The following is a 10,689-nucleotide window of genomic DNA, read 5'->3' as shown; positions in this document are numbered from 1 at the left end:
TCTACAACTAGTTGTCCACAGTTAGATGTACAGAAATAAATCAATATTATCTCGAATCAATCCACGACCCAGTGTATACAAGTCTCAGGCTAGATCATAACTCAAAGTATATATATTATTTTGGAATCAACCTCAACCCTGTATAGCTAACTTCAGCATTACTGCATATAGAGTGTCTATGATTGTTCCAAATTATATATATATATATATATATATATATATATATATATATATATATATATATATATATATATATATATATATATATATATATATTGGTCGATATGATATGTCAAAACATTGTATACATGTCTATGGTATCTCAAGATTACATAATATGTATAATACAATATAAATTAGTCAGGATATGTTTAGTCTAGATTTGTTACAAAATTTTCGTAGCTAAAACTAGCAAGTTTATCCAATTTGTTTTACCCGTCATTTCTTCGTTTCAAATCCGTTTTGAGTGATTCAAGTTGCTATGGTTTCATAATGAACTAAAATTTATGAAAATAAACAGAAAATGTATAAGTTTATAGTCGGAAATACAGGTTACAAGTCATTTTTTAAAGAGGTAGTCATTTCTGTCGAAAGAACGACATCTTGATGACCATTTTGAAAAACATACTTCCACTTTGAGTTTAACCATGATTTTTTCATATAGTTTCATGTTCATAAGAAAATCATTTTCTCAGAAGAACAACTTTTAAATCAAAGTTTATTATAGTTTTTAATTATCATACCCAAAACAGCCCGCGGTGTTACTACAACGGCGTATGTCCGATTTTACGGTGTTTTTCGCACTACAAGAAAAATGCTCCTATAGGACCCCCAATTTGGTCATATAAAGCCACTTTATAGGACCTTTGGGCTTGATAGGACCTACCAATGGGGGTTGTATCTAACGCGGTCGTATAAAGTATTGAAATTAAAAAGTGTCCTAAAAGATCATAAGATTATGAAACCAATGATCAGGTCCTATAATATAATTAACAAACACAAAGAAAGGTCCTTATAATAAATATTAGGAGCATTGTTTTTATATTGAGACATACAAAAGGGTCACAAAAGGTAAAAATATATTACATTAGTACCAACAAAAAGGGTCATAATAAAATTTTATATTTCTTAAGGACTAACAAAAATAGTCCCATTTTAAGACTTTAGTATCTTAGTACCCAAATAGGAGTTCTATTATAAAAAAATACTACATTAGTACCAATAAAAAAAGGTCTTAATCTAACAGTATACTAGTTTAGTACCAAGAAAAAATGTCACAATATCCACAAATTTTACTTTAGTACCACTTAAAGGGTCCTAATATAATTATTTTTAAGGTTAGTACCAATAAAAAAAATCCTAATATAAATATCTTAAACTTTAAAACCACAAAATGGATCCTAATATATTATAATGTGTTATTTTAATACAACATAGAGGGTTCTAATATAATAATTTTTAAGGTTAGTACCACCAAAAAAGTCCTAATATGAATATATTATTAAACCTTAAAACCACAAAATGGGTCCTAATATGCAAAGATATGTTTGTTAAGTACCATGAAAAAGGGTCCTAATATAATGATATTATATCAAGTTTATTAGGACATAATTATACAGCGTCATATAAAGTCATAGTAGTTCCGGATCGGTTGCGGATGGATATTCGGATCTGGTTCGAATATTCGATTCACGTTCGGATTCGGGTATTCGGAACCTGTACGAATATTTGGGCCCAGCTCGGATAATCGAATCAAGATCGGATATTTGGGTCCGATTTGGATATTCGAATCCAGTTTGGTTTTTGAATTTTGGGCGATTTTGGTGGTTCTAGCTTTATACTAAAAACCAAATATGAAATAAAACATAATTAAATTTCAATAAAATTTTCTCATAACATAAATGAAAACACTAAACATGAAATAAAACATAATTATATTTCAATAAAATTCTCATAACGTAAATGAACACACTAAACATAAAAAACTCAAAAATAATCAAACATATAAAGACTTCGAATAACATTTGACAAAGAAAGTAAAGACAATGAACATTAACGCAGAACGTCTTGGATCAACATGTATCTTTATTAATCCAATGGTACCACCTACAAATAAACCATCCATATATTTTTATTTATACGCATAAAAGTGCAAGTTATAATGGATATGACGTGCTAATTAACTATAATATAGTATAGAATAAGATACATCCCTACAAGCAAGTTTCATCATCGCCATGACGTGATAATTATAATAGCACACCACCACTCTGATATATATCTATAACCTCTATTACGCAATCTGAATTTAGAATAATACTTACAATTACAATTGCAGCTTCTTTACTTTTAGAAGCGCCTCCTTTAGAAAAACATCTCCGAACCATATCCAATCGAGTTGGAGATTTTTCTTATTTAATCTGTTAAAATTAAAATAATAAATTAAGTATTAACAATGGATATCCCTTTTCATTTTTCTCGCTAAGCTCCTGAAAAAAAAATATAAATATCCTAATATGAAAAAAAATAATGTTACACCAAGTTAAAGACTATTTCATACCTTAACCTTGTCTTTATTCCAATATCTAACAAGTCTTCCCCAGTATTTTTTGTTCACTTCTTTAGGATATAGGAATTGAATTTATTTGATCCTGCAATGATAAAGACGGATCAAACTAGCTCTTTAATGTAATATAATCAAGAGCTTAGGAGCTGCACATTGTACACTTAATTATATTTTAGTAGTGTGTTCACTAGCTAGTTCGGTCTATCTACACATGAGCTGCACATTGTATACAATGATTATATTACAATTATAAAATTTCAGTCATCTACAGCTCGCATGTAGTGTTAAAGACAATCAATAACTAGAAAAAGAACAATTAACCAACTCAACCATTAAAGGAATAGCTTGAGCATTTACAGTTGGTTGAATCTGCAACTCATTTTTTAACCTTTTCATCTCTTGCAAGGCTACTTAAACTCCATTTTGTCAAGTTGCAATGCAGAAAAGTCTTTTAAAAAACTGGCGAGCTCGAGGAGCACCTATGGATATGGCATCTAGTTCAGATGGTTTCTTACGCTTACAACCAACCTGTTTAAACATTATTATCAAAGTGTATTTAAAAAGTGCAGCAAAAAAGTACAAATATATTTTGGATCATATTTGCATGTGTTGCAAATATTAAGCAACTGATTTTCTCGTGTGTTTGAAATAAAAACCAAATAGTAAAAAGGTGAAACCAAGAAATACACAGCATATAGTAATTCTATGAAAAACTCCGAATAACTTAAACAAGAAAATACAGAACATGTATCTCTTGTTTAGCCTCATTTGATACAATCGAAACACGCTATGCTATGTAACTCGGTCTGTCATGCAATAAAAAAAAGAATATGATACACTGGCTAAATTACCTAAATGGATACTTCCTTATACTTTTGAAAATTCCTTAAATTCATGACTTCATCTCCTCATCGGCAGCTCAATGATAATGAGAGCACAATTGTCCTCTTTTACCTAACAATTCACCCTCTATCTTTTGACATTGTTGTCTAAATTTTTCATTTCAAAAGACTCCATTAAGCACAAATCTATAAAAAAATGCCTACTATATGTATCAAATTTTCAATTATTTGTATCATATACTTGAAATTCAATCATAAATATAATGACACTCTATCATGTGTATTTATATTATATTTGTATCGCCATTTTTAGGTTGACTGTTGTAAAATAAAATAAAATAACAAGCGGTGTACCTCCGGGATTAAGACAATTTAAATCCGTACTTGCTGACCTACCGATATCCATTGTACTCGAAACTGAAGAGTTACCTGAGACAGTACAAAAAAAAGTTTGAACAACATTACCACTAATGAATATAAAAAATCAACATTAATCAGAATAGGGAAAACATGAAATTCAATGACGAACATGCAACAAAACAACAAACATAGGACAACACACATAGAACAAACATATAATATGCAGTCTTTAATGAAAAACAAACTTAATGATAAATAAGTAAATGAAAACTACAACAAGAACATATTGGATTACCGTAACGAAGACAAAAGAGAAACTGCAGATTTGAGCTTCAATTATCACTTAGGCAGTAACCTAAAATAAAAAGAAAACCAGAGAAATATTGTTGAACATGAATAATAAATGAATAAACAAACACATTACCACATTCAAACAAAACCAAAATCAAGAATGAAAACTAACCTGGGAATATATTCACAATCGCAGAAGAGATAACTGTGACAAACATTAGATTCCAGCAATCGAAAACAAAACATGAACAATGCCACATTACCACAATCAATCGAAAAGGAAATCAAGAAATAACAACAACAAAAAACGTACAAAGCTAATGCATCAATGATTTTGATTGAACAAATATAAAAATTTTAGAGTCAATAAAAGCATCTAGGTTTGATAATAAATAGAAATTAAACCCTAACCTTTCACCGTCATCGACCGCTTACAAGAATAAAAATCGTCCGTGAACCCCATCGCAAGTACTCGCATCGAAACACAAATAAAAACCCTAATTTTCCTCCATTATCGTCGGCTTCAAAAGGCTGTTAAATTGATCATGGAGGTCGATTTCAATCGCATACAAATATAGGATTAAAAGCATTAAAGTAATTAATCGCAAGAAGCAGTCACAAAATCACCATATTCAATCGCTAAGAATAGAGAAGGAAAAATGGATCGAGTGTTATGAAGCGGTGCTAACGAAGAAGAATCAATTAATTGAATTAAGCTATCAAAAACCTGAAAATACGTAAACACAATGAAAGGTTACATTTTACTACGGTTGTAAACGAGCCGAGCCGAGCCCGAGCTTGATAGTGTTCGAGCTCGGTTCGTTTGATTTTCTGAAAGCTCGAGCTCGAGCTCGGCTCGGTTCGAGCCTGAGATTTGTAGCTCGAGCTCGGCTCGTGAATAATGTAAAAAGCTCGAGCTCGGCTCGAGTAAAGCTCGTGTCATCGATAAAGTTTAACTGAACTTGGCTCGAAATGAGCTCGGCTCGATAAGCATAAACTTAAGCTCGCTAGTTTGTTTGAGTACTTCTTTACAACATGTAAATAGAGAAACAAATATAATACACAGATATATTTATAATCAACCATTAAAAATTCATGGAACATTCAAACACCTTCACACGGAATATTTTTTTATTGTATACAGAATATTTTTTTATTGTTATTGCATGTAAATGTGATTAAGGATCTATATTTACAATCAGCTTCAGCCATCAGCCATCAGCCATCCAAATTAAAAGAAACCCAAATTCGAAGATTCATCCACTTTTACACCTACAATAATCATGAGAAAATACTACTTACATAGCAATTAGCACAACTGAAGACACCAACAAACACGTAGTATATATATAGATCTAGTAAGTTACAGTAATATTATTTGTACATTAGGAACGATGTAGTATAAAACAGATAGAAGAGAGGAAGAAAGGATATTGATGAGTAGTATAGGTAGACCTAAAAGTCTATTTTTTCAAGAGTAAAGGAGTTAATATCTTTTGATTAGAAAAAAGAATAGACTTGTTGTTTATGAGCTTGCCTTGGGTGAAGACAAAATTAAGCTTGCTTTGGGCAGATAAAAATAGGTTTGCTTTGGGTGAAAAAAAATCAATTAATCTGTTCACCTCGTGGAACACATACGTGGTAGTTTTGAAGTGATATTTATTTTTATCCAAGGTAATTACTATTGAAACTAGAATGAATGGAATATAAAACGTTGGTGTTTGACGTGAGTAATTAAAAATTTGAATATATATATATATATATATATATATATATATATATATATATATATATATATATATATATATATATATATATATATATATATATAAGCTCGTTTAGGCTCGCGAGCTTAAAGGAGCTCGAAATTTAAAGCTCGAGCTCGAGCTCGTTTATTGAACGAGCCCTCACTTAAGCTCGAACTCGGGCTCGAGATCGTTTAGGCTCGGCTCGAATCGAGTTTTTAACGAGCCGAGCTCGAGTAGCTCACGAGTAGCTTTGCTCATTTACAGCCCTACATTTTACTCATTTAAGTGAAAGGGTTAGGAACGTATAATACTCCGTTAATAGATTAGGAAGTTAAGTAAATTTGAGTAGTTTCAAAAAATTTGGGAACGGGAGGGAATATCGAAATAATTTTTGACCGCTTATTTTTCATTATGTTTTACTCCATATAGTACACACTTATTTTTAACCCCATATAATCATATACTCCGTATGATTTATGATATACCTGGCAAACGGGTCGAGATGGGTCGGGTTGGGTCAAAGATCAAAAGGGTTCGGGTCGAAATGGGTCATGGGTCGAAACGGGTCAGAATTAAAATGGGTCGAACGGGTCGGGTTGGGTCGAGAACCGGGTCGGTTGGGTCGGGCTAGTAAAAAATTTCTTGTTTGTATTTTTTGATGTATCTCTTCCGAACACAAGCCCCGAAAACGGGCCCCGAAATTGTGCGCCAAAAACGCACGACGAAATCGCGCGCCGAAAAACGCGCGCACAAAAAGCGCTCTGAAAACGGCCGCCGAAAACGCGCGCCGAAACGGCCGCCGAAAACGTGCCCCGAAATCGCGCGCAGAAAACGCGAGCCGAAAACGCGCGCCGAAAAACGCGCGCCGAAATCAAGCGCCGAAAATGACCGCCGAAAAAGCACGCCGAAAACGACCGCCGAAACAGCCGCCGACAAAGCGCGCCGAAAACGGGCCCCGAAATCGCATGCTGAAAACGGTCGCCCAAAACGAGCGCCCGAAACGGGCCCCGAAATCGGACGAAATCGGGCCCGGAAAACGCGCGCCGAAAATGCGCGCCGAAAACGGGCGCCCGGAATCGGGCTCCGAAATCGGGCCCCGAAATCGAGATTCGAAATAACGCGCCGATATTGCGCGCCGAAAACGGGCCCCGAAATCGCGCCCCGAAAACGAGCGCCGAAAACGGGCGCCGAAAAACGAGCGCCGAAAAACAAATCTTTTGAAGTGAACCCATTTGGACTCATTTGGGTCTTCAAGTAATTTTTGTATTATGTGATTGGGCCCATTTGGGTCTTTAAGATATTTGTTATGTTATATGCTTGGACCATTTGGGTCTTCAAGTAAACCCAATGGACCCATTTTTAAGACTTTGGGTCCATTTTGTCAGGTCTAATTTATGATTTATAATATATGATGTTGTACGGTATAACACTTTAAGTCATGTTTGATTGCGTGTGTAAAAATTGATTGTGTACGGATCATCACAATTTATGTATGGTAAAACAACAGGGGTATAAACGAGTCGAGCTCGGCCGAACTTGAACTCGTTTAGGCTCTGCTCAAATCGAGCTTTTAACGAGTCAAACTCGCGAGTAGCTCGTCTCATTCATAATCCTAAAAAACATTATATTATCTAGTTCTCTAGTATATATGTATAATATGAATTTTGCTAAGGAAAACTTTAAGAGTTGTCATTAACATGCATCGAATCCTTGTAAATAACGAGTATTAGTCATATTCAAAATCACAGTTATTAAAATATATATCAGTTTAAGGCATGTTAACAAAAGAACTAAGAGTTGTCGTTAGCAAAATTCTTATTCATATAATATTTATGTTAATTATTATAAAATAACAAATAATGTCAACATATTAGGAATCAGAGAAAAAATAATATAGAAATTAGAGAAAAATAACAAAAATAATCGATACAAAATCGTTTTCATTTAGCATAGTGATTATTGCCTTTTCTTGAGTGTTTGAGAGGTCTTGAGTTCGAGTCTCAATTGGAATTTCATAATGTAATTCGATGGTTCAGTGGTGGTTCGCTGGTCTGGTGGTGGCCTGGTGGTGGTCCGGTGGTCCTCTGGGGTTCGGTTACATTCTGTTGATCCAATGGTGGTTTGGTGGTCCGTTGGTGGTCGATGTGGTGGTTCAATGGTGGTCTGGTGGTTGTCTGGTAATCCTACGGATTATCGGACCACCACAATATCACCAATGGACCATCATTAAACCACAAAATTAAACTATATAATTGAAAAACCATACTACCATTAAACAATCGCACCACCGTTGAACCAAGCCGCCATCGGATAATCACTGAACTGCCACCACGACACTAATGAAACACCACTAGACCATCGTCGGACCACCGAAGGACAACCAACTGACCACCACAATAAATGAACATCACCGGATAACCGAACCACCACCAAAGTACCATTGGAGAACCGAACAACCACTAAAGTACCATTGGAGAACCGAACCACCACTTGTAAGTACCGGACTACCGAACCGCCATTAAACTGCCACCAGACCAAAAGACTGCCACCGAACCACAACCGGACAAATAACGGACCCCTGAACCACCACTAAACCAATGGATAACCAAACCCCCATCTGACCACCGCCTGGAAACTGAACCACTACTGGACCACCAACGAACCACCTTCCCCGCACCAAACCACTATTCGAGTATTACCATTACCATTGATATACTGAAAGAAACGTAGTTACTTTTCGTTTGAATAGTCACAACGAAAACACCTCATATTATTAACTTTTCTAATCCCTTTTCTAAATTTATATATGTACAAATTATCACATCAAACCACACTCACACTTAGGGATGGCAATGCCACCCGATCCAATGGATATCCACCCGATCCACCCGCTTTGTGATGGATATAGATGAACCTAAATGGATATGGATATAAATATGTATGAACATAGACGGATATGGATATAGATCTGGATGAAAAGTTTCATCCATTGGTATATCCATTAACACCCGAAATACTTATATAAATACATAAATATAGATATATGCTTACATATTTACTATTATAAATGTATTTACCGTTTGATTTACATTCAGCTTTCAACCTTATGATGAAAATACTGTGATATAGATACTACATCACTCCATCCATATTCGATCCGATCCATCCCTGCTCACACTAGGTCACCGTTTTTTTTTTCTCAACTGCAACACCACAAAAAACTTCCTTCATCCACCAATTTCACCATCGATTCCCTTTTCCATCGATTTCCTCCACCGATTATTCAAAGTATTCCTTTAAGATTTGGGATATATTCTTCTTATTATGATTATAAATTTTTGTTGTCAACTCATGTTCAACATTATAATCGATTTCCTCACTTTTACTTTCATGGTTGTTAGTCTATCTGAACCCTAATTGGATTCTTCTTTATTATAATTATATACATCATCAGTATTATATATATCTAATATTTGCATTGTTTGGTTTTAGATGTTTATTCTTTATATTATCTTTAATACAGTGTTGTAATCTGTTAGATATGAACCCCTTATTCATTCCGTGTTTAAAATATAGTTATGATTTGAAAAAGTTTTGACTTATCATTTTGATTTTTAGGGGATTCTACCGAGAGGGTAAGGAGATCACTAGTTAATCATTTGTCAAACTCATCGGGGCAAAGATTATTGGAATCGAGGAACAACATGAGTGATTGAAAAATTACACCCACTATTTGTCACAAAACCGTGCTCGCTTACTGTATTTTGTTGTACACGAAACCATGGTGTGGAACAAACTTGGTGTTTATGTTTTAGCTGCAACGCGCGGGCCAATTTATCATTGATTTAAAATATTATATTTAATCATTTTTTCGGTTCTACCCCAGCAAAGGGGGGCCTCCCTACTGCTATCTGCTTGTAGCTTACAATGCTTGTGGTAGTATTTTAGCTGTAATTTCAAGGTACTTGAGTTTGATCTTCTAAATTTGAAGTTGCTCTTTGTTATAGTCGAATTGATATGCAACATGCTTGTCCCTTTATTTATTCCATGATTTACACAGATACCTTTTATTTTACAGAATGCTAAAGAAACAGCCCATACCCTCTTATCGTCGTTTGTGTTGCTGAAATTTTGAGGTCGAGGTTTAGTTAATCGTATTTTTTTTCATAATAGGCTTTGAATGCGTTGTAACTAAATTTGAAGTTTACTGATGTAAAAAATTTTTAGACGTTCTGTGTCTGGTTTGTGTTTCCATATCAGTTTTGGTATTTTTTTGTTGTTCTGAAATTTTAGGATTTAAAAAGTGTCTTTAAAGTATGTGTTTCAAAAGTATCATTTTTGTGTAGTGTTTCGTTTATATTTGGGATATATGTGTTTTTTATGCTGGAGGTTCGTTTGAGTGTAGATTGTGTTACTTGAGGTTCGACTTTCCATTTATGTTTTCCGTTCCTGATTGCATCTGAAGGTTTGTTGAGTTTATAATTTTGGTGTTGGTGGTTAATATTTCTGTTTGTATTTGATTGGGTATTATGAAATGCATGTAGTGCTTATAATTTGGTTTCTGTATGTAGTGATCAGGTTGGGTTTTCAGTCTAGCGAGATATTCGATTAATTTGTGCCTGTTTGTTTTGATGCAGAAGGTAAAGTATGGTGTGGTTTTGACCTTTCTTTTTATTGTTCCTTTTAGTCGGAAACACCCTACAATGTGTGAATCATAAAGAACAAAATAATGGCAGGCGAAGGTTAGAAACATATACATACCTTACAGCCTCTCTTAAACTGCAATTACTAGCATAATCAATTCATTCATTATTTTGTTAAACACTGATATGTTCTTATTGGTGTAGCCTTTCAGACTTAATGTTATAGTAATAACATTAAG

The 10,689-nt window shown here is 34.2% G+C and overlaps 1 long non-coding RNA gene across 12 annotated transcripts; it reads right to left on the bottom strand.

Moving 5' to 3' along the window:
- Positions 1 to 1,914: 1,914 nt before the first annotated feature.
- On the bottom strand, positions 1,915 to 5,526 carry LOC139866037 (uncharacterized). 12 transcript variants are annotated; one of them, XR_011765214.1, is made up of 8 exons: positions 4,232 to 5,526; positions 4,064 to 4,123; positions 3,763 to 3,837; positions 3,418 to 3,520; positions 2,924 to 3,094; positions 2,561 to 2,651; positions 2,325 to 2,420; positions 1,915 to 2,106 (listed from the first exon to the last, which is right to left on the bottom strand). It is a non-coding gene; the product is annotated as an uncharacterized lncRNA (long non-coding RNA). The 12 variants fall into 12 exon arrangements; XR_011765204.1 differs by having other exon boundaries at positions 3,418 to 3,837; XR_011765212.1 differs by having other exon boundaries at positions 2,924 to 3,555.
- Positions 5,527 to 10,689: the final 5,163 nt, after the last annotated feature.

Source organism: Rutidosis leptorrhynchoides, chromosome 9, assembly GCF_046630445.1.
Source record: "Rutidosis leptorrhynchoides isolate AG116_Rl617_1_P2 chromosome 9, CSIRO_AGI_Rlap_v1, whole genome shotgun sequence".
Taxonomy (NCBI): domain Eukaryota; kingdom Viridiplantae; phylum Streptophyta; class Magnoliopsida; order Asterales; family Asteraceae; genus Rutidosis; species Rutidosis leptorrhynchoides.
The sequence above is the reverse complement of the archived record's forward strand: the minus strand, read 5'-3'. Positions and strand labels throughout refer to the sequence as shown.